Below are 25,581 nucleotides of genomic sequence, written 5' to 3'. Positions count from 1 at the left end.
AGAGACGAGGGATGGGGTGCTTTCTGGTGGGGAGATGCCTTTGGGGAAAAGGCAAAAGGCGATCGTGGTATGCAGAACTGGCTTCACCGGCAGGTGACCTAAGCAGTCACAGGGCCCCATGTTGGATTTAATACTCTGCTGTCACCATCTTGAAATCCCACATAATTTTTGACCAAGGGGATCCATGTTTTTATTTTGCAGCAGACCCCACAAACAATGCAGGTGGGCCTGGTGGTACAATAGAAATTAACAGGGAGCCACGAGAGAGAGGATGTAGAGGGTCTTACAGAGAAGACCGTCTCGGGAGGAGTAAGGAAAGGGGTCGGGTGAAGAATGAATGTCACCCGAAGGATCCAATCCCCCAAAGTTCTCTTTCTAGGGATAAGCGCAGGTGGTGGAGACCTTTCATATCTGCTGCTGTTCCTATAACTCTCCCCACGGCACCAGTAAATGTACATGGACTCAATTAATTACAATGACTAACACATCTGACAATCCAAATATTAGCTCAAGAACTGAGCACACTTATAAGTATTAAGTACAGATACAAACAATTAACAATAAGCTCACTGGCATTATTATCTTCTAATCAACTGTAAAAAAAAAATCACACCTTAATCCAGAGCAAAATGAAAAGAGAAAGGGAAGTGAGACCTTTGCCAGCTCTAGAAATGCAGGTGATACAACGAAGAGAGATACGGTTTGGTAGGTTTTATTTGCTCTCATGATGAATTTAATCAGCCTTCCTTTGCTGATGTCAAAACCAAAGTAAGTGCCTTGGTCCCTGTTTCTCCCTGCTGGGGCCAGACGTCTGATGGGAAGAGGTTGGCAGAGGGCTTCCAGGGGGCATAATTACCAGAGGCTCAAGGAGTGATGCTGGCATCCCCCTTGGAAAAATCCATCTGTATCAGCCTCAGAAACGAGCTCTTGTCTCACCTCTGGGATTTGGAATGAAGAGAAGGTAAGTGGCAAGGAATCCAGTTGACTCTTGGCGATTGGCTCTTCTTCTTAAAAGGAATTCTGGAGTTAGGCATTCAATCAAAAACCCCAAAATAAATACCTGGGCTGCAATGATATTGCAAGTAAATATTTCCAAAGCCAGGGAATCTCGAAACAAACATTTCTCCCAACGGATGTTGCCTTCCACACACTATGAGAAGGAAGCTTTTGCAATTATCTGAAAAGCTTGCCCCTAAAATCTCTATTTTGGCCTAAATGATGTGGTTTTGCTGCTTTGGGCTTCCCAGTTCTCTGGAAGGTGCAGAAGCCCTTGTCTTCATTATGTTAAAGTCTTGTTACCTTTGGTGGCCTTATGACTCACTGCAAATCACACAGGAAACTGAATACATTCTCTCTTGCCCACCTTGATAACAATGGTGACTACCATTATTTTGTATTAACTACATGCAGGCTCTGTGATGAGAATTTTGCCTGCATTATCTTATTTAATCCTCCCAGTAGGAAATTGTGTTGGCTCTGCCTTCAGAATGTATTCAGAACCTGGCATTTCTCACCACCTCCGTGCCAGCACCCTGGTCCAAGCCCCCATCTTCTCTCACCTGCATGACTGCAGTATGTGCCTAACTGGTCTGCCCACTGCTGCCCCTGTCTGTCTGTGGTCTACTTTCAACATAGCAGATTAAATGATGCCTTTGAGATAGAAGTCAGCTCAGGTCAAAAACCTACCAGGGCTCGTTATCTCTCTCAGAGTAAAATCCAAAGTCCTCAGCATGGCCCACAAAATCAGCTCCTTCTCTTCTCCCCCAAATGCATGCTAGGCCCGGCACACCAGTTTCCTCTGCTTTCCGTGAGCATGGCAGAACACTCGTGCCTCAGGGCCTTTGCACGACCTGTTCCTCTTCCTCCCAGATAGCCACATGACTTATGCTCCTTCTTTCTTCAAGTCTTTGTTCAAAAGTCACCTTCTTAGTGGGGCTTATGCTGATCACACCATTTAAAATGCAGACCTTCCCTCAGCTCTCCTGGTCTACTTTTCTCCTCATAAAATGTATCACCATCAAACTACTTCATAATTACTTATTGTTATGTTTATTTTTTGTCTCTCCCCACAAGGCCAGGGACCTCTTTCTGTTTTAGTCAGTGCTGGTTAACAGTATGTGTTGCACAGTGGGTGTATTGATATAATAAATGTTTGTCGAATGAGCCATGAAGTATGTCCTATAACCATATTACAGAGGATGGAACTGGGGGACTCAGAGGGGTTAAGTGACTTCCCCAAGGTAAGTTAGTTGACGGCAGAGTTGGGACTTGAATCCAGGTCCTACTGTCCCAAAGCAATTTAACTGCTATGGTTTTACTGATCCCAAGTTAAGCCCACCTTAAGATACGCTGATTATTGCAAGCTACCATTCAGCAAAAGCCCATTTCAAGACCCTGCTCACCTGGTCTGGTATTTGGACAATTCAAAGTTAGTGCGATTGTGCTTAGTCATAGTCAGAATTGTTAAATTTCCACAAGTGTAACGGAAAGTGAAACTTACATGACAAATCCTGGGTTAACCGTTTGATTAGTGTACTTTGAATAACAGTTCCCCAGTTGCTCATGTGATAGTGATAGTTGGGATATTCTAAAGGTGAGATCTTAGCAGATGGAGTTTAAAGCATAGATAAGGTAATTACATAGTAATTATCTTCAACTATGTACTTACCCTCCTAGACTCGGGGGACATGATAGAGAAACTTAGGGGAAGTTTTTCCCACTCAAGCTATGTCCTCTATGGTCAGGAGACCAGCCTTCTGAGATTTTAAAAGCAAATCTTGATAAGGTTAAACATATCACCCCACAATTCCATTCCTACGTATATACCCAAAAGAGTAGAAAACAGGTGCTCAACGAAAATATGTATGGGAATGTTCATAGCAGCGTTATTCATAATATCTAAAAGATAAAAACATCCAAAATGTCAGTCAACTGATGAATACATGAATTGTGGTCTATCCATACAATGGAATATTAGCCATAAAAAAGAATGAAGTACTGATACATGCTACAACATGGATGAACCTTGAAAACATTATGTTATGCCAAAGGAGCCAGTCAAAAAGGCCACGTGTGGTATGATTCCATGTGTATGAAATGTCTGGAATAGGCAAGTTCATAGTGACAGAAAGCAGGTTAGTGGTTTAAGAGGGGCTGCAGAGAGGGGAATGAAGAGTGACTGTTAATGTGTATGAGGATTTCTTTTGGAGTGATGAGAAAATTCTAGAACCACACAGTGCTGGTGGTTGCTTAACACTGTGAAAGTACACAATGCCACTGAATTGTACACTTGAAAATGGTTAAAATGGTACATTTTATGTTATATATTTTTTTGCCACAAATTTTTAAAGTAAATCTTTAAATCCTGGCCTTGGTAGCAGGACATTTTGGTTTGGTTCTGATTTGGTATGCAGATAGCTAAGGTTGAAGTCTCTTGGTGACAACTCTAGGCTAAGAAGAGCTGCAACCTGTCAGATTAGGCTGTGTAACAGACTTGCATCTGTGGCTTGATCGGATGGTAAGCACTGTGGAATAGAGGCCTGATTCTCTGCACTCTCAGAAATGGTGGTGAGTACAGTACTATTCAGACATGCAGGAAAGCCAATTCTTTATTTCCTTCACCATTGCCAAAGTCATATACCCTTGTTGTAAAAAATCTAAATCTATGGAAGGGATGTTTTCCCTCTCATCTTCACTATTCCCACTTCTAGGTTTAGCCACCACCATCTACAACCACGTGTATATCCTTTCAGGCCTTTCTCTACTCAGGTAGAATCATCTACATATAAATGTGTGCATCGTTGAATAGGCTTTTCTTTTTTTTTTTTTTTTTGGCGGTACGCGGGCCTCTCACCACTGCAGCCTCTCCCGTTGCAGAGCACAGGCTCCGGACACGCCGGCCGGCCATGGCTCACAGGCCCAGCCGCTCTGTGGCATGTGGGATCCTCCTGGACCAGGGCACGAACCCGCGTCCCCTGCATCAGCAGGCAGACTCCCAACCACTGCGCCGCCAGGGAAGCCCTGAATAGGCTTTTTTATTTTTTTAACAAAAACAAACTTATACTATATATATTGGTCTGCAGTTTGCTTTTTTTCGCTCAATATCATATCACAAAAATCTTTCCACATGACTACATACAGATTTATCTGTTTCTTCTTAATGGCTACATAGCCTGGAAATATCACCATTTATTTAACCAGTCTCCTCTTGTCGGACAAATTATCTTTCACCCTCACAAACCAGGTTGTGAGGAATACCCTGTTCATATATTCTTGCTTACTCATGGGAGTTTTTCAGTGGGAGAGATTCCTAGAAGTGAAATTGCTGGGTTGAAGTCAGATCCTTTCTGTTCTGTGACTTTTCAAGATCACGTCAGTTTGGGACACAAATGTATACTGTCTGTGGCCTTAGGACAAAAAGTCTAGAACTTAGAGCTTGTGATCAGGCTTTGCTCAGCTCGGCGTTCTACCCTGCATTTTGCAACTGTAGCTATTTTCATTCATTTTATAGGCTTACTGTCTTCAGATTGATTCCAGCAGAGGGAAAAGAAATCAGGTCCTTCTGTGCCATTCTTCAAACATTTAGAGGAAATTGATTTTCCACATGGGCTGTAGCCAAGCGAGGGATGCGCCGGCACAGAAGTCCCTGCGACAAGCTATTACAACCAACACTTGCAACAATTAGACTCAACCCAACTTGAGATACTTTATTAGTGAGTGTAATTCCTCATCAGGCTAATATTGCAGATTGCCAAAAGCAGCAGCGATTCTAAAATAGGATTTCCTTCATAATCCCTTTTAAAGGGAAGAACTTGAGGAGATTTGAACTGTCTGGAGAAAGAAAGCTTTTATTCTCTTGACTGAGGAAAGAAAGCAGTTGGTCCAAGAAGCTGATAGCCTACCTTCCCTTTCTGCTCTTACCTCTTTAAGGTGCTTTCTCATGGCATTAGCTAGGAGGTTTTCACCTGCAGAGAACAGAAACAGGCAGGTTTGGGGTTGGTTGACTCAGCACCTCAACAATCTCACTGGGAATTCAGGTTCTTCCCAAAGTGCTTAAGAACACTGACTCTGGAGCCAGACATTTTGGTAGTGAATCTCAAGTCTACCTCGTAACAGCTGTGTGACCTTGGGCAAATTACTTAACGTCTCTGAGCCTCAGTTTTCTCATCTGTTAAAAACAGGATAGTAATAGTACACCAACTCATAGGGCTGTTGTCTCTGCTAAAGCAAGGGAAGGCAAACTTCATAAAGGACCAGGTAGTAAATATTTTAGGCTTTGCTCTTGGCAAGGTAGTTGGTAGTTTCTGTCCAACCACTCAACTCTGCTCTTGTAGCATGAAAGCAGCTGTAGACACCAGATAAATGAGTGGGCATGGCTGTGTTCCAATGAAATTTTATTTATGGACACTAAAAGTTGAATTTTATATAATTTTCATGTGTTGTGAAATACTGTTGTTTTGATTTTTCTTTAACCATTACAAAATGTAAAAACCATTTTTAGTTCACGGGCCACCAAAATAGGTATGGTCACCCCTCTAAGCTGAAGCACATAATACATTTAGAATAGTACCTGGCAAGCCCTAAATGCTCAATAAATGTTTGCTACTATTACTGTTGTTATTATTACCACATCCACCATCATCCTCTGGCCACTCTTCCACCTTTCCATGTTGCCTTCATCCCCCAGCCTGATAGCAAGATGGTGGCCAGAGTTCAAGGTGGGGCATCCAGAGGGAAAGGAAAGACTCTCCTTTCCTGTGACACTTTGTTAGCAGCAAGGAGATCTTGCCTCACATGTCTCACACGTGCCCACTGTCTCAGTCACCAGAGTGGGGTCACATGGCCTCTGCAGAACCAATCACTGGAAAGAGGAGGGATTATTCTTTGACCAATCAGGCCCACCCCTGCAGCTGGGGGTGGAGTCAGTTTGCCCTGAGTCACGTGCTGAATGGGGAATTGGCAAATGCCTGACCCAAACAGAGCTTTTGTTAGGACAGAGCAAAGTAGGACATGGATACTGGGTAGACAACCAGCAAAGCCTGCTACAGCCACTCTTTCAAATCCCCATGAATCTATCACAAGCAGAGGACCCGCTAATCCGGTTTATATATTGATACATAGTCTTTAACAAGAGCCAGCCTTTAAAAGATTTGGGCTGGAGAACATTGGCTCTGCTGACCTTTAAGTCTTTTTAAATAGACACTGTGGTCATAACTCACTGATCATAAGCATTCCAAACAACTTCATGGCTCTTTTGAGTTTACTACACACCCTCCCCATCCGATCCCTCATTTGACCTTCACAGTTCTCTGAAGCAAGGACTGTGATCCTCATTCTGCAGGAAAGAGGAGAAGTGACATGACCAAGGGCATGTGGTTAGGCCCTGAAGCTGGACCTTGAACCTTGGTTTCCAGCCTCCAGATTCCTGGCCCTTTTTTACGCTACCTCCTGGTTGCAGTGGCAGCTGCTGTATGGCAGGAAGAGTTGGTGGCTGAGAAGGTATTGGTGACAAATAGGGGATTTGCTGGGAGTCAACACAGCCCAAAACATTTGTCTTGGGTGAAGACGTTTAGGTATAATTAAGGATTTTCTCTGGAGTATCCACAGGTTTTGTATACTATGAAATCTCAGGAAATAGTAAAATAATTATTATAATATAATAATAATAATAGCAATAATATTATATTATTATAATAATAGCAATAGTTATTCTGATGGAATACAAACGTGCCTTTTTCTGATCTCAAAAGGGAAACATAATTGTCCAAGCATCTCTTTATATTTAAGTCGTAATTGTAATGTGTGCCTCCCTACATGTAAGCCCTGTTTGGGGCTTACGGACTTGCAAGATGAGAAAAGGGAATTCCCCCTCAAATAAAAGAAACCTCGTTGAGTAAACTGGGTGTACCCAAGTGAAGGAATATTATGCAACCATTAGCTTTAATGCTTATGAAAACTTCTTAATGCCTTGAGAACACTCTGAAGATAGAGCATTAAGGGATAGAAGCAGGGCACAAAATTACATGCAGAGATGAGATCAACTTTGTTATAAAGACCATGGAAAAGATTGGCAGCCAAGAGACCAAAGCATTAACCCATTTGCCTCTGGGTCATGAAGTCATGAGTGGTTTCTTCCCCCCAGCTTCTTTATATATTTTTTCTATTCTTTCCAGTCTGTCTACAGTACTCATTTTTATGATCAAAGAAAAACATAAAGTAAAAGCCAGAGGAAGACTGGGTAGTTTCGCAGGCTAGGATTTCTTATTATATAGACAGATCCTGGCAATAAAGGACTAAGTGAGGCAAACCAGGGCTGTTTGCAGAGTGAAAGGATGAAAACCGCACCTCGAAGGATGCTCGTCCTCCAGAAGTAGCTGTGCAGCCTCAGCACAGCTGGCTGACAAGGAGAAAATGGACAGAATCCTCCAGCTATGGAGTGTGGCTTTGAGCAAATTAACCACTCTGACCTTCAGTTTCTTCATCTGTTACATGAGAATAATAACACCTAGTACATTGGGTTGAACTTCTTTCAATTACAGAACATATATTTATTGAGTTCTTACTGTCGTAGGAGCTAAAGATGCAACAGTGATCAAAGAAATAAGGTCCCTGTTCTCCAGCACATTCATTCTAGTGGAGGGTTAGGGTGGGGAGATGAGTTGAATATTGGGGGAGCAACAAAAGCAAATGTCCTGGGACAGACAATAGCTTGGCACTTTATACCAGAGAGGGGTCTTATGTGTCCGGAGCTTAGTGCGTAAGTGGGGAGTGGAGCAGTTAGGGAGAAGTAGACAGGGGGCGAGCCTGGCAGGCCAGGGCAAGAAACTTTGATTTCATTCTAAATATAATGGGAAGCCACTTAAAGGTTTTTAGCCGCAGACTAGCATGATCTGATTTAGAGTTTATGTCTTAAAAAGGCCACTTTGCTGCCATGTAGAGAATGGATTGTAAGATTGTGTGGGACAATCAATACACAAAAGCACTTAACATTGGGTCTGGCACAAAGTAAGTGTCTTAATAAGTGGTAACTGTTTTTCATTATTATCATCATTATCCTCATTATTATTACTACTCTTTTGTCTGCCTAGAGCTAGCTCATGATTCTTGGACATTCGAGATATCGACAAAGCATTCTGATGAGCCGGTGAATTTTTCAAATTTGTTTTCCAGGTGTTTTCACATCCTCAGAGAGGTGATAGTTAGAAGTCAAACACAAGCTGATACCTGTAAACGGAAAAGAAAACACCAAACAAACAAAAACAGTGAACACATGCCTGAATCCAGTATTCTTTCATCCTTCGAGGGTGAGCTCTGGTTATCGCGTAGCTCAAAGAAGACCCTGGGTCTTGATTACAGGTTTTAATCTCCACCAAAGTACTGACGAAGCGCCATCCCTGTTGTGAAATCCAGCATATTTGGGTATATTTAAGAATACCTCCCCTCCTGCCAACTTCTCCTTCCTCCAGACTTGGCTCAGAGATGACTCTCTCTGGGAAGCCTCCTGTGACCTCGTCCCAGGCCACACCCCACGCCAAGGCTGTCTTCTCTTCTCTATGCCCTTGGAACTTGGGCAGAGCCATAGCATAACACCTACTGCCTTGATTAACGTGAATTTCTTCATCTAGACTCTGAGTTCCTAGAACTGTACTAGTTAATGCAAGAGCCACCAGCCAACTGTGGCTATTTAAATCTACATTGAAATTAACACAAATTAAATAAACTTTAAGATCCAGTTCCTCGGTGGCATTAGCCACATTTCACATCCTCAGTAGCCACTGTATTGGACAGCACAGAGAGCAAATATTTCTGTCATTGCAGAAAGTTCTAGTGGACAGAACTGGCCTGAGGAGGTGGGGCAGGAATCGTGTTATTTATTAGTTTAGAGCTAGCAGAGTGTTGAAGACATAGACTTGAGAGGTGGGCAGACCCTAGTTCAAATCTCAGCTCCTAATCTTACTAGCTGTGTGATCTTGGCCAAGTTCATCTTCTCAATACAGGTGTCCCTTGCTTATCAGAAGTTTGCTTTACACCCCTTCACTTTTACCAGAGACCTACATCAGTACCTGTTTTGCTAACTGAAAGAAATCTGAAGAGGATTTTCACTTTTACGGAAAAAAAGGCTAAAGGCCAAAATAGGGTTCAGTGTTTGTTTTGCTGTTTGCTTGTTTATAGAGGCAGCAGGTGTCCCAAGCAGCAAGAGTCGTGCCGCCAATCTCCCTCCCCGGGAGCGACGCTCGGCATCTCGGCATCAAGTCACCATAGCGTTGGACTGTGTGAGTGTCTGTGCTTTATCTCGATTTATTTTGTGCAACCGTTAGCAAGATGTGTCCTAAGGTAATTGCTTCTTTGCTTTAAGCCGTTTTGGCTTGCAAAGGTGTCATAGGAACGCTGTACTTTCAGACAGCGGGGGAGGAAAATGTACCCACCCCACAGCGTGCTTGTGAAGCTTGTATAAGTTAATATATGTGAAGGGCTTGCAACAGTGCTTAATTCAGAGTACGCCCCAAGCAAACGATAGCTGCTATTATCATCACCTCCAGTAAAATAACCAGCACATAGTAGGCCCTGATCACTGCTTACTGATTGCCTGAACAAATGAATGAAAGAACAAGTGAATGAATGGACTTTAGTTTTGGCTTTGATGAAAACAGACTACCTCTTCTGAAACCAAATATACTGCCATTAATAATAGCTTCTACTTATTCAGCACTTACTACATACCAGGCGCTGTGCTAAATGCGTTGCACACATTTCTCCCAACAGCCCCGTGAGCAAGGGACTATTATTAACCACCTCTTTTTAGTGATGAGGACACAGGCTCAGAGATCGGAAGCCAAAGGGTATAACGCTAGCAAGATGGGAAGCTGCACCTCTCTGCCTTGGTGGAGATATTACTGCTTCTAGAGTACTGGCTGCCGTGATTGCTTCTAGAAGTGATTGAATCTCGCCTTCTCTGCTTCTGCTCTCTTGGAGGGATGGGGGCTGCGGGCAGATGCAGGCAGGGGCCTTGATGCTCCCCTTCCTCCCTGACCCTTGGGCAGGGCCATGGCTCCGCACGGTGAGAACACACCTGCAAGGAGCAAGGCGGCCTGCTCAGTTTTCTTTCCCCTTCCCAGAAAGACTTTTGACCCCGGTTTCTCGGATTCTTTTCTTTCCCTATCCATCCCCAGGGTTGCTGGCCCTCTGGCCATGCCCACCCCTCCCCACCGCCCCACGCGTACCACCGAGCAATGGCCAGGCCGCAGACAAGGGCGCCTTTCTTCAAAGTGGTTCCCCTTCATCTCATAAATTCTCAGCCCCGGCCTGATTGGCTGCGACAAAAAGGAGCCAGGCCCCCGCTCTGCTCCTCAGATACAAAGTGAGTTGTGTGCAGTTTTTGCCCACATGAGGCCAATCACAGGGGCCTGTGCCTCTCAGAAATCCCAGAGGACAAAATACCAGCAAGCCCTCAACACAGCAACTGCCCAGTCACAGGATCAAAATTATCTCTGGCCAGACAATGGACAGCAGATAGCTGGGAAAACCAAGACAATGAAGGGGCACCTCCCCAGTCACTTCTAACCTGAAGACTGAAAGGACGTTTAACCCTTTCCCACCTGAACCTTTTAACTTCCAGCCACATTGAGTCTGTGTACAGATTGGGATGGTGCCCAAACCTTGAGGGAATGGTTCCCAATTCAACCCATCCTGATGGTTCCTTTTGCCACTTTCGAGAACTTGCCTTTCCTATGAAGCGTGATTCCAATGTTTCCAATTTTTAGGCACTAAAATTAGTCCAACTGTGCCTTCTAATTCTGTAGACACAACCCAGCTTGTGCAAATGTCCCTCTCTCCCATTTCTGGGTGAATTTTTGCATAGTACAGACTGCCAATTTTGTCGCGTGTTCTTGGGGGAAGATAGAAGTTTAAAATCATCTAGCTGCTTACCATGAAACAAATGCTGTGGAACACAAAGTTCTGATTTAGAATGCTGCATGTAACATTCTCATGAAGAGAAAAATACAGACAAATGTCCTACATGGATCACTGCTGAACATAGCAGTAGGAATATGAACTAGAAGTTATTGAACAGTTACTATATACCTACTCATTCTCCAGGCTTTTATTTCTTTGTCAGAATTTTATTTGATCCTCCCAGCCACCTTCCCTCTGAGGTAGATAACCCTTTATCCCCATTTTACAGATGAGGAAACTCAGTCCCAGCAAGATTAAGGAACTTGCCCAAAGATATAGCTAGAAATGGACAGAGCTGAGATTGGAACCCAAATCTGTCTACAAAGGCTGAATTCTTAACCACATGCTTAATAAATGGCAATCATTATTGTTATTGTCATAAAATACAACACTTTATCTGCAGCAATACAAAGATGCTCCCAACATATAAGTGAAAATACAGGCAACAAGATTGCACATAGTCTGTGGTACTATTAAACATAGGTAAATGATAGATAGATGGATAGGAGGAAAAATACTAGAACAATCTTTGCCAAAAGTTGAGTGATTTTCTCTCGTGATTTTTTGCTTTTTTCTCCCCCTTGGTGCTTTTCTTTGCTTTCCAATGTTCTTCGTGAAGCATGTATAACTTTTGCCATTAGGAAAGAAGTGTGTGAGTGTTTGTGTGTGTCTGTGTGTGCGTGTGTGTGTGTGTGTGTGTGTGTGTGTGTGCTTTAAAAGCCAGAGGGAACAGAGAATATGGCAAAGTAGGCCAAAGAAGCTGGAATTGCAGTTATTTAAATCTTGCCCACAATTGCAATTTGGGGAGTTCAAAGTTATCTCAAAATGATGAAGCAAAAGTCTTAAGCCATCTTCCCCCTAGACCAAGTGAAGCCAAGTGACAGTGACAGTGAGAAAGTCCTTTAAACAATGACCTAAAGGGTGTGCTGTGAGCGGAGAAGCAGAATGAGGGGAAAGTGGTAAAGTTCATCTAGGGAACGATAAGAGGTTTTCTTCCTAACGACCCTCCCTCCTAAGCCATTGTATTTGCTGCTTGGATTCAGTCAGCTCCAGCTTGACTGAGAGAAACCAGAGCAGTCAGGGAAGAAGGGGCAGAAAACCTTCAGCCTGGCCCCCAAGACAAATCCCTAGGAGTCTGGCAGGAGGCAGCCTTGCTGATTCCAGGCCTATATTTTTCATTTCTTGTTTTAACAGTCATAAACGCCTTCCGATGCCAAAGCAGAACATGACTTTAATCCAGATAAAATAAAATTCCCAAACCCTGAAAACTGTACAGAGATTTACAAGCCAATTTTAAAAAGCAAAAGCCTCGGTTCCAAGAGTGGCACATTCCACATGGCCAGCACTGGGGGCTGCCCCGTAGCCTGGCCTCCTGGGGACGAGGTCCCAGGACTCACCACTCAGCCCCCAAATCCACAGCCCCCTTGGCAAAGAGAACGCAGGCAAACTCGGCCCTTGACGTGGACTCTTCTCAGATTCCTGGGCTCTGGGGTCTCTTGGCTTTCAGGAGTCCTAATAGATTCCAGCTCCCCTCTCTCCGCCTCCCCTCCACCCCCCAGCTGTTGCAGAAAACCACAGTCAACCTCTTTTTGCTCTCAGCTGCCAACTTTTCTCTAAGTAAACACGGAATGTAGCAGGAGATCAGCTCAGTTCCATTCCCAGCACTGTAGGTTGGGTCAAGCCTGGCCTGATACCAACCTCAAGAACCCAGGCTAGGGTGGGTTCCGAGGTACCCACGGGCTGCCACTTAGCGAAGCCTGATTATGTGCTAAATGCTGTATGGATATGAACTCACTTAACCCCATTGATCCTCTGAGGTGGGACCTTTGTATATTAGATTTCATCGCTTTGCTCCTCTAGGTCTTCTGACCCCTTTCACCTCTTGCTCTGAGCCCAGGAGGCTGACCTGTGTGAATGGCACCAGTGGGCTCCCATGCACTCTGGCCTCTGGTTGGGTTTACCCAAGAAGAGAAGAGGCACTGGCAGGAGATCAGAGGAAGGAAGCCAATGAGTTGGGGCCGTTAATCCCCCAGATTCCTCCTTGCTGTGTGGCTATGGGCTGGCTCTGCCTCTTCCAAAAGCCACAGCTCCTGTTGGGTGATTCTCTTCATACAGGCTCCCCTTTCCAGGTTCTGGAATTACCCTTCTTCTTGCTCCTGCAGACCCAGGGCAGGAACAGCACCTCCCTCTGCTAGCCCCAGGTACGGCACTCTGCCTTGATCTCTCCCAGCACTGCCCACACCTGCGCAAATAATCTCTCTATTAAACTCCCCTCAGATTACCCGATTTCAGTGCGCCCTCTGTTTCCTGCCAGGCTGCTGAGCAGTGCAGTTGCATCATCTCTGGTTTACAGAGGAGGAGACTGAAGCTTGGAGAAATTAAGTCACTTGCCCAGGGGCAATTATCTGGGATTGGAATTTGGAGCAGCCTGACTCCAGAGCCCATACTCTTAACCTCCTAACTACTTTATAAAAAATGAAACGAAATAAGCTTTTAGTCGGTGCCTATTGTGTGCCATACAGTGTGCTAAGCCCCTCATGACTTCGTTTCGCAGGCACTCTATGGACAATACTATTAATGCTTATTATCCCCATTTCACAGATGAGAAAACTGAGGCTCAGAAAGGGGAATTCATCTGCCCATGGACACAAAGTTGAAAAGAGGCAGAGCTGAGGCATGAACTCAGGGCTACCCCAACCTTCTCTCCACCTGAGGTAACCTGCTTTCCACAGAAACCGTGGGGATCAGTGGAAGCCAGAAGAGAGGATGAATCCATGTTCCAAGAGGACCTCCCAGGGTAGGGCTGGAGAAGTGGGTTCGTTCGTCATGTCCAAGAGACAAGCTTGAGTAGAAGCCGGAAGGCAGAGCCAGAGGCTGGGGGACTGTGGGAACAGAGGCAGGGCCAGGCCAGGAGTGGGAAGGTGGTCCAGGCCTTTGCCAGGAGGAGGGCTGGGTCCCTTGGGACACCTGTGTGATAGTGCTGACTGCATGGGGCTTCGATGGGGACTGTTCATGTTGACGAACATCTACTGAGTGCCCACTGTGTGCCAGGCACAGTGCTTGGCCCTGGGGCCACCTGTATTGGGGCTGAGGGGCCTAGAAGAAGCCCATCCCATGGACGGAAGCTACTGTGGCTTGGGCTCAGATGTGAGGCCATTTGCCTTGCCCATCTCCTCATCCCTAGAAGCCCTACTATTCAAGGCTGCCCCCAAAACACCTCTCCACACTGTGGTGTCCCGCTGCAGCCCATATTATACTTGTCTCGGCCTTTTACCCCAGTCCCCAGCCCAACAAACTAAACCGGTCTCTGCCGGATCTCTTTTCTCTTGTTGACCTTAAAATGTACCACCCCCCCAAATGTCTGTCTATCACCATCTATTTTATAGCTTTATTCAATTATAACTGACATGCAATAATCTGCTTGTATTTAAACTTTGTAATTTGATACGTTTTGACATATGTATATACCTGTGAAAATATCGCCACAATCAAGATGATGGATATATTACCACGCAGAAAGCTTCCTCGTCCACCTTTGTCATCCCTCCTGTCAGCCTCACATCCCAACACCCAGGCAACTGTTGATCTGCTTTCTATCTCAGATCTTATATAAATCGAAGAATATATATATATACAGAAGTCTGGCTTCTTCCACTCAGCATAATTAATTTTAGATTCATCCATGTTGTTGTGTATCACAGTACTTCATTCCTTTTTATTGCTGAGTGGTATTCTATTGTACAGACGTACCACAATTTACTTATTTGTTTCTCTGTTTATTTCCTTCCTTCCTTCCTTCTTCCCTCCTATCTATCTGTTTATCTACCTACCTATCATCTATCCTTCATCTACCTATCTATTCACTTCCGTTAGAATTGAGCCTACTTGTAAGGATGTTCATCACAGCATTTATATTTAATAGCAAAAGCGCTTATAACAACCTACATGTCTGCCCATAGGGAAATGATTAAATGAAGTTTAATGAGGCCTTGGAACCTCGTCAGAGGAGAGGCAAATACAGAATCCTAAGCCAGCTTGCTGCAGTTGCTAGGAGGGCTGTGTAATTCTTGGTTCATGGCTAACTTTCTACTGTGCCCTGCCACAGTTCTTGATTGGAGGGAGATAAAACCATTCACTGACACCTGGCTAGCATGTCCAAAGTGCCACCTCTCCTTGTTTCTTTGCTTTGTGAATATCTATCTATCTATCTATCTATCCATCCATTCATCTATCTATCATCTATCCACCCACACATCCATCAATCTATCTATCCATCCATCCATCCCTATCTACCATCTATTTCTTTATTTATATATATTTTCTTCCTTTTCCTTTGACCATCCTTTATCTGTCCGCTGATACCCATAAGGTCAATAGACGTCAATGTCCTCCTGTAGCTGGAAGAAGACACAGATTACTTTAATAGTAAATATGACCATCTAGTAAGAACCTATTAGTTACCAGGCACAGCATGAAGAAATCAGAAAGTGCTTAGCACGTGGGCTGACACACATAAGTGTCATGGAAAAGAACATTATATTGAGTTCCTTCCTTTGTTGGTGGTTGTAATTACAGATCTTTGCTACTGCTTCAATAAAACCTCATTCATTCATGACAGTATGTATGAAGGGCAGGTTAAGAGATCCGTCTGCATTAAAAGAACTGTTTAGAATCCTTAAACAAAATGAACCTTTCTTTCTTTTGGTACAGAGCAGAATTTGACAAAGAAAGAGTTCCCAAGTAGTATTACTTCCTGGCTGCTCTAATCAACATTTAAAACTCATCTGGATTTGGCAGGAATTTCTTCGGGTAAGATGAGGTGCTAAAAGCCTTAAAACAGTTTATTCTTTTAAAGACATGAAACGCTCCTTACACAATCTTTATGCGCCGGTAAAGTTTTCTTCGCAGGTAGAGCAAAGGTAAACTGCGACTTAGGCCAGGCTGACTTATAACAAATTCCATTATTAGCACAGTTCAAATTAATGAGATTTTCCTTTACTTGGTTTCAAAAGAGGCTCAAAGCCACTTAGTAACTTGAGACCTCTTGTGAATCTCATTACTAGAAGAGTTTTTAAAACACAGTTTGGTCTTCGGTTACCATAGGAAATTGCGAAGGCCCAACGACTGTGTTTCATTCTGGATCCAAGTTTCATGTCGGGTGATTCATTGGAGCGTTGATGATTTTTTAATTTAAAAAATTCCCCATTAATGCTCAAAAAAAGAAAAAAAATCTATTAGCATACGGTGAACACATGAGAAGGATACTGACCAGTCGAGTTCATTGTCTGAGTTCTATGCCAAAAACAAAAACAAGGATGAAAAGTAAACAAAACTTTCAAACTTTACAATATTTACCTTTAAGCTCTTAGTAGCCACAGATGCAAAAGTCTTTACTTGTGTTTTAAGTCGGGCAACCTCCTAAATTAAGTTGGACTTGTCCCAAGGACCAAATCAGAAAATTAATTCATGAACTAGGGCCCTCCAGAAGGTTTTTTCCTTTCATTTTGTTTAATCACTTTTATAGTCCTTTCCTCCTTCGAAGTAATTTGGATTTGATTGCTTCTTCGTGAAATTCTAATGTCAAGACTGTGTCTAATTTCTGTTTTATGAAGAAATCTGGAAACTATACAAAGGAATGAATTGAGATGCAGAGTCAAATGAAATCTGTAATGTGATAACTCTATCAACCCTGCCTGGAAAGATACTGTATTTCAATTAGATCTTGAGACATGTTCTTATATAAACTGACAGCATCGGATTGACAGCGTTCATCTTCCCAGAGAACACAATTTACAAGGACAGAGTAGTGAATTTGGTTCGGTGTTCCAAAGGTATGTTGGGTTGCTTACCCCACCCCAGCCTGAATAGAGGTGTGATTTAACAGACAGGCTCCCTTTCAGCATAAAATAAAAATGGCAAACATGAAAAATTCCCACCAGCACCCAAAAAAGGTATTTAAAATGTAAAGCAATAATAATAATAACAATACTTAGCATTTAAACAGTACTTTACATCTTCAAAGCACTCCATAAACATTGGTTCCAATTCTCCAGGCGTTCAACGGTCTTTGATGTGGAGGAGAACTCCAGGCACAGTGGGGGAGATAAAGCTACATCCAGAAGAACTGAGTCCAATTAGCTAATTGTAACACTTTCATTTCTTCCCTCATTCAGTTTCATTTTTTTTCCAACTACCTTTTGTGGTTCTCAGGTAAAGCCCTTGCAGGGTCACCTACGCAGGCCTGCTGGTATTAACCAGGCTCCCATCCAAACTCATCTGCAAGACCCGGCTGTATTCTTTTCCATTCTTTTCCCCAATTCACGGTGAAATGGAAAAACCAAGTCCAACTGGATGACAATTAGACCGATTTTATTCTCAGAGTTTGCCTTTCCAATTTTTCAATGGAGCGAGATATCCTTTTATTTATAAGACCATAGGAGGTACTATGTTTTATAGATAGATTTATTTTAGTCTTGATGCTTTTTTTTTTTTTTTTTGGTCCTTTCTTAGCAAAACAAGAAGCTAGCTGTCTTGTGTCAGTCTCCACCATTCTTTCTGGAGAGTGTGAAATCCAAAAATCCAGGAAGCCCTGGTCTTGATGACTCTGACACCTTCAGCAGCAGAGATTTAACACTTATCCCAACTGGCCATCCTCACTGTAGGTAAGGCTGTGGCGAAGCAGATAATCTCTCGCAGCAGGCTATGTCCTCCACTCTTGGCAGAAATGTAAATTGGTGTAACCTTTTTGCAGAATCTATGCAAGTTGCAATCTTTTGTATCCTTTGACTCAGCAATTCTACTTCCAGGAATTTGTTTTAATGAAAAACTCACACAAGTTTGCAAAGAAATATGCAAGCCCATCAATTTAGTCTTGTCTCTAAGTGAAAAACTGAAGGGTACCAAGGACTCACAACAAGGGGACTAGTGGAGACAAGTGAGACACAGCCAGACAGCAACATCCACGGCGCTGCCACTGGCGGGTTAATTACGTGGTTCTATGTTTCCTCACACGGAAGGAGGTCTGTGGGCTCAGAACTCATTCATCCTACTGACGTTTCTTGAGCACAGACTATGTTCCAGGCACTGTTCTAGGCAGAGGATGCAGGGGTGAAGAAAGGAGACAATGTCCTTGCCCTCGTGGAGCTTACGTTCTGATGGGAAAGTTTTTCACAAACAAATAAATAGATATTATCAGGTAATAACATATCTGCTAAGTCAAAAGTAAAAGCAAGGAGTGTGGAAAAGCCCCTTTGGAACACAGTTCGGCTGTTTCATATAAAGTTAAATATATATATCTACCATATGGTCCAACCATCCCACCCGTGGGTATTTACCCAAGAGAAATGAAAACTTATATTCACCCCCAAAACTTGTGTGTGAATGTTTATAGTGACTTTATTTGTAATCCCCTCAAAATGGAAACAACCCTAATGTCCTTCAACTGATGAATGGGTAAACAAAACATGGTACATCCATACAATGGAATATTATACACCAACAAAAAGGAAGGAGCCACTAATTCATGCAACAAAATGGAGGAACCTCAAATACATTATGTTGAGTGGAAGGCCATGTACTCTGTAATTCCATTTGTAAGACATTCTGGCAAAGGTAAAACATAAGGACAGAGAACAGCTTAGTCATTGCCAGGAGCTTGGGGTGGAGGAAGGGGTTGATTACAAAGGGGCAATTGGCAGGATATTGGAACTGTACTAAATCTCTATTGTGGTGAGGCTTACACAACCCTAGATGTTTTGTCAAAACTTGTAGAACTCTACACTAAGGCCAGTGGATTTTACTATATGTAGATCATACCTCAATAAACCCGATTAAGGGAAAAAAGCAAAGTGCAGAAGCTGTATACAGTATGATCCCATTTTTGTAAGTAATAAGAATAATAGTAAATGTTAGAATATGCTTAGGGAAGAAAAAAATCTAGATGAATATCCAGTACGCTGAATTGTTAACAGTAAGTTACCTGGGTTGGGGTGTTTCATTTTCTAAATTACACGTTTCTTTGATGCTTGAATATTTTATAGGGCATGTGTTACTTTCAGAATTACAGGGAAAATCGAATTATAATACAGAATTTAACCCTCCGTGCAGGCCAGTCTGTTGTGGTGAGGCACAGAACTCAACTGAGATGCTCAGGCTACGTCATGTGACTCTGATTCTGGCTCTGGAGGGCAATTGTCTGCTCAGGCTATTAAAGATACACTGTGACTTTGCAGACCCCTGAGAAGGCTTGGGAGACGCCCTCCTCTTTGGCTTGGGACCCCTGCCCCGCCTCCAGGCAAGGAAGGGCTGCTGTCCTCTCTAAGCTGCTCCTGGGGGGAGCCAGCCCTTTGGTAGCTCTCGTGGGACTCATTTTTCTGGACAGAGGTGGAGTAAGGCTCAGGGCTGGCGCTGCCCCCGTCCTCCTGCCATGGAGAAGAGCAGTCTGTGGCCCAAGGTGGTTTAACACCTCTGATAATAACAGACAAAGTTTATTGACACTTGCTCTGCGCCAGGCACTGGCCAAGGACTTACTACTTAGTATCGGTTTGTAATTCCTTCATTTAACAAACATTTGTTAAACACCAACAATGTTCTAGGCACTGAGGATACAGTAGTGAACGAAGAGGAGAAAAAAAACCAACCTTATATTCTATCACCCTGATATTCTAATAGGAGGAGGGGGAGACAGCAAAAATATATAAAAGCAAATATATATCAGGGGATTTTAAATGCTAAGAGAAAACTAAACAGAGTGAGGGGTGTAAGAAGGAGGGATGGGGCACACTGTCTTAGGTGCAGTGGTCCGAGAGGGTCTTTCCACTGTGGGGGCCATCTAAGCCAAGGGGAGGAGAGGCCTGCAAGGGCCAGGGCCCTGAGGCTGAGTCTGTGAGAAGAGCTCCAGGGAGGTCACGGGCCTGCAGCAGAGCATGCATGGGGGACACTGGCAAGAGAGCAAGAGGCCAAGGGCCTCACACAGGGCCCTGCAGGTGCTGATGGAGTGTTTGGCTTTTACCTTGAATGAGGTGGGAGTCATGGAAGAGTTTAGAGCAGAGAGGAGTGACGTGATCTGACCTAGGTTTGATTAGGCTCCCTCTGACTGCTGTGTGGAAAAGAGAACATAGTGGGGGTGGGAGCAACAGAGGGGCCAGTGGCTTAGGCTTGGAGGGGGCACATTCTGGATATTTCCATCTCAGCCTTCACTTTCCCAATCTGCAAATGGGATGATAATAGTATCTCCCTCACAGGAGGATTAAACAAGCTCATGGTATTAAAGTACCTGGGCCTGGGCCTGGCACATGGGAAGTGCTCAATAAATATGCCCGTGCTTGTTATTATTATTACCAAAGTTCCCATGAAGCCAGGATAATTATGCCCACGTTATGGATGAGAAGACTGAGGCTCAGAGTGGTGAGGCTGCTTCTCCAAGAGCAGATGGCTGGTAAGTGGCAGAGCTGCATTGCTCCAGGCCCCTGTGGAACATTTGTGGGGAGGCACAGTGGGCCTATGAAGAAGACAGGAAGCCCAAATAAGGGGTAGAGGGTGTCGAAGCATGGGGGAGCCCTCTAACCTCATCTTAGTACAGATGGCAGCAGTGAGCAAGCTTCAGCTAGGATAGGATCCTAGGATAGGGATAGGATCTACCTCATAAGATAGTTCTGACAAGTAGATACCCGGCATAAAATGAGCTCCGTAAACACATTCAGAAGACAGCCCCCTCCTGAAAAGATGGTACAGTAAGGAGGAGCGTAACTGGGTATATGGTTGGCGGCATGTCTTTACTGGCCTCCTTCTGTTGCACCACACAGCTCTGCCTGGGAGAAGAAAGCCCGTCTTCTGTTGGGATTTTGAGATGTGGCTGATTAGATTATAATGAACAGGCTCATCGGGGTGCACGTGCTGTGTAAACAGTGACCTCTTCTTAAAACCACAAATATAGAACAACGCAAAATGTGGTTTGAGTTACGGCATGGTTAACATGAAATAAAGTCTGCTCATTGGAAAATCGTTTTAAGGGTCTATTATTTTTTTTAAGAGGGGAATATTTACCGAGGTATTTTTGGTAGAATAAAGAAGGGGCTTCTATGTTCAGTAACCGTTGTGAAATGCCGGTAGCAAATCCCCATAACACAACTCGCTAACATTTACAGAAGCTGTTGTGATTAAGTGGGAACCAAGCTACCGGAAAATCTACAAGAAGTCAGCAAAGTAAGATCAAGAGACTATAAAGTAAACAATAGATAGAGAATGAAATGTAATTTATTTCCTTGGGGAAGCGATCTGTACCGACAATAGCAACAGAGTGACTCTGTAGATATACTCCATTTCCATCCTCAACCGACTATTGCAGTCAGCACATTTGAAAATGGAGAAATTGTGTACGCAATTAAAAAAAAAAACAATGGATTATAACTCACCGGCGTCCTGAGAGGTTGGCAGCCCATTTTAAAAAGGAAAAACTGAGACTCAAGCGGGAGAGATGAGTTGCTTGACTCATCCTTGCTGAGAACCTATAACCCAGGTGACCGGAGGAGCCCAGTGAACCTGTCACTGAAGCCACGTGAAGACAAAATGATGACTCAAGTTTCACATGTGGCATTTTTCCTGCCTCCAGAGTGCTGCCTGAGCAAAGGAGCGTGCTCTTTCTAAGGTTTGCTTTTAAATAAAATGATCTGTTGCAGAAAAGCAAGATCTGGCCCCCAGGCAGGGACCCAGCCAGCAAGGAGCTGGCACCCCTGTGCCAGGGAGCAGGAAAAGTGTCCTCTCAGGCTGGGAACTTAAAGTGCCAGATAGTTTGGAGGGAACTGGTCTGGTCCCTGGAGGATGGTGGCCTTTGTCTAACGTGCCAGGACCTGGATGTCACTTCTCAAAGAGCAGTATCACACGGGTAGGGCGGCTCCATCAGTTGCCTTCTCACCTATCCAGACCTCAGCTGAAGTCCCTGATTTAGGCCACCAGTGAAAAGACCTTTTCTTCCTTACAAAACCCCTGGACACTTGGGTCTGGCCTGGAGCACAGAAAGCAGAAAGGGTGAGATAGGCTGGCACAGTTGCCAGAGAAGTTGGCATCTCCCCTCCCAGTGCACAGTCTGGCTCTGGGCCACCCAGGCAGGCCGTTTCTTTCGTGAGCACTGACTTCGCACTCGCACAACCCTGGAGAGGAAAAGTTACGGAATCCACCTTGTGGACACCCTCTTCTCTTAGAGGTGATTTTGTTCACCCTAAAAGCAGAGTTGGCTGTCGTAAGTGAGGCCGTTCAGATTCCAAGAGAGTGTATGTATATATGTGGGTCCATCCAGAGGAAACAGAATTTAGTTTCATATAATATATTTCACCACCTGCCATGGCCAGAGTGTGCAATATGTAAACTTAGTGGAGGCCGAAAATTTATGCATGTGGTCACTTGTTTTTGGTCAAGTGGCAGCATAGTCAAAGAAAAATTTCGGGGGACATTCACACACTTCTTTATTATTGGCTATTAGAAAGCCATTTGTCGTGGGCTGCTAAATTCATTCAAAACTCAGCACTACCAGAAGCAAGAGTCCTTTGTATGTAAGTGTAGGTAAAATGCCACTGAGTACAGTTAATTGAAGCTCATTGGGATTTTTAAAAACTCAAATCATGGCTTAAATGATCTCTTTGGTGGTGTTTCTTGGAGTTCCATCTCCGCCTACATTTTATAAAAAGCTCTGGGTCTGAAGAGTCACTGACATTTATTGAACACCTATTATGTGTTGGGCGGGTGCTGAGTGCTTTGTGTGCAATAACTCATTGAATAGTCACATTGGCTGTAAGAGGCAGATACAAGGATGACCCTGCTTTAGGGATGAGGAAACTGAGGCACAGAAAGTTTAAATCACCGTCCAAGAGGTCAAAAAGTTCAGTGGCAAGGCTGGGATCTGGACCAGGTGTCGTCCAGCCCTAAAGTTCTCGCCCTTCGCCAGACCTCAAGCCGTGCTCCGAGCCAGCAACAACTGCTATTGTTTTTACTTCATCCTCTGCACCGCCTTAGGGGAGGGGTTAGAACAGTTAGGAAATCCTTGATGGTTAGGAGCGGAGCTGTTATTGCCCAAGGCACCACAGCTTGACTGGTATAAGACCATTCTCTCAGAGGGAACCTAAAACCTCAACTTAAAAATTGAATTATGAAAGTGAAGGAATGAAAAGGATAGGCCTGCTTCGTGGAAGCGTCTGTAAGTGTCTTTATGGAATTATGGAATGAATGGCCTGTCCACACCATGTGAGAGGGACCCAAGACCGGTGTTTGTCATTGTGCCAAACCCCCGACTGATCTCACTGGGACTGCCTTTGTTTCTCTTTTTGTTCTCAGCTGCTGACTTGAATAGCAAAAAAAAAAAAAAAAAAACCTCATGAGGAAGTGCAAATGGTCAAGAGACCTAAGAGAAGATCTACCTCACTGGAGTTTGGGAAAGCAAATTCAAACAGCAATGACGCCATTTTTCACCATCAGGTTGGCAAAAATTTTAAAAAGATTGGCAACTTCCAAGTGCTGGCAAGGTGGTGAGGAAGTATACTCTCTTCCGGTATTGCTTGAGGGAGTGTGAATTGCTACAATGTTTGGGGAAAGACTTCTGGTTGTATTTATTAACAGTAAAAATACACATTTATTAACAATAAAAAAGCAATCCTATTTTGGGGACTTTATTCTACAGAAATAAAAGTGTCAGTACATAAGGATATATGGATAAGGATATTACTGCACCCTTATTTATAGTAGGAAAAAACTGGAAACCACCCAAAGCTTCAGAAATAGGGGAATAATTGGATAAATTATGGCACAGGTGTTCTATGAAACACTATACAACGAATAAAAGATGGAGTTGGATCTAGATATATAGGCCTAGAGGTATATTTGTGATAAATTAAGTGAAAAAAAAAAACAGCTTGCAAAGTAATATATGTGACATGATCCCTTTTTCATAAAAAGTAAAAAAAAAAATTCCCTTAGGAATGTGTGTTTACATTGCATGATTTGGTATGAGCTTGTAGGAAGCAGAGTAAGGATTCATAACAATTTGGTTGAGTTTGGATAATTCAGTGGTAGAGAAAAGAGTGTTCCTTTTTCCTTAGCATACTCCTGTGTTGTTTAACTTGTTACAGCTAGCATTTTGTAACTTTTGTTATTTACAACAAGATAAATCCAATAAAGCTGAGGTTAAAGGGAAAAAAACCCCAAGTGATGTGACTGGGTGCCACTTTCCATTGTACGAGGATGGACAAGTGACTGTGCTTGTTATAATTTATTGATCACTGCCGATGGGGATGTGCACTGTCCTAAGACCTCGCCCTGTGCTGTCACTCTGGGAGGTCCACCCACCGGAAGAAATGGGGGTCACAGGGCTTAAGTGACCTGCTCAAGGCTGCACAGCTAGTGCACCACAGAGCAGAGATTGGAACCCAGGTCTGTCTTACTCTGAAGCTGTATTCTTAACTCCTACAAAATACTCCCACCCTGCAGCTGTGGCGACTTCCTGTGGTCTTTCTAGTAGGGTGGTTCCTCCTCTGGTTATATTTTTGCTTCCATCTTCTCTCTGCCATTACATTTGGTAACCATGAAAGGGAACTAAACTGTCATTCTCAGAATATGACCTGAGACTTGTGCAGAGGGGCACGTCTATTTCCTGCCTGGGCAGTTAGGCGTTTTCACTAATGGGGAAACTTGGTCATGAACAAGGATGCTTCTGATGAGCCCCCCACATGGGGAACTGGACTCAGAAGTACCTGATGTCTTGCTGCTTCCTAGTCACCAGTATGGGTTTGGTTTGGTTTTGATCTTATCTCCTGAGGCTCTCCATCACCTCCCATTGCTTTCTCTATTAAAGACTCTGCAGATATTTATCAGTCATCTCCACAGTGCAGAGTCAAGGGTTTCTTTGCTAGAAATGAGCTAGCATGGAGGATCACCCATGTTGCCTTTTCACACAGGAGGAAACTGAGGCCCAGAGCAGTCGGGAGGCTTGTCTAAGATAACAGGGCCGCTCAGTGGCACATCTGAGACTAGAACCTGGTTCCCTTGGGTCCTCATTCTGTACTTATGTTGCCAGGGCAATTGCACACTGCACTTCTGACCTTTTCTCTTCTACTCTGGGGCCTTGGCTTTGACAGTCAAGCAAATCTCCCCAGATGAAGTTTTTATCCCCTTTTGCATTGTTTATTTGATTGATTATTCTGTTTTCAATTCTATTGATTGATTTGTGTTGTTTATAACTTATTGTATTGAATAGGTAATATATATATTTGGCTAAAAAAATGTAAACAGTACAGTGAAAAGTAATTTCTCTTCCCACTGTGACTCTCTATCCCCAGAGGCAACTGATATTACCATTGTGTCTGGTGCAACCTTCCATGGATATCTCAATTAATAATCCCTTTTTGTGCTAATGATAGTTAGCACTGTCAGTACACATAGTGCTAACTCATTATTTTTAATGGCTGCATGGGATTAAATTATACTGTTAACTACTCCCCAAATAATGGGCATGTAAGTTGATTTCTACAAGCAGTACTATAGTTCACATCCTTGCACTACAGGTCTTTATACATCTGTGCAAGTATCTCTGTAGGATAACCTCCTACAAGTAGAATTGCTCAGTCAAAGGGAATGTCCATTATA

At 43.6% G+C, this 25,581-nt stretch overlaps 1 long non-coding RNA gene across 1 annotated transcript; it reads left to right on the top strand.

Moving 5' to 3' along the window:
• Positions 1–603: 603 nt before the first annotated feature.
• On the top strand, positions 604–24,275 carry LOC117197284 (uncharacterized). Its single transcript, XR_007471555.1, has 6 exons — positions 604–8,303; positions 9,172–9,272; positions 13,555–13,750; positions 15,664–15,762; positions 16,566–16,784; positions 17,464–24,275. It is a non-coding gene; the product is annotated as an uncharacterized LOC117197284 (long non-coding RNA).
• Positions 24,276–25,581: the final 1,306 nt, after the last annotated feature.

The sequence above is a fragment of the Orcinus orca genome, chromosome 15, assembly GCF_937001465.1.
Source record: "Orcinus orca chromosome 15, mOrcOrc1.1, whole genome shotgun sequence".
NCBI lineage: Eukaryota > Metazoa > Chordata > Mammalia > Artiodactyla > Delphinidae > Orcinus > Orcinus orca.
The sequence above is the reverse complement of the archived record's forward strand: the minus strand, read 5'-3'. Positions and strand labels throughout refer to the sequence as shown.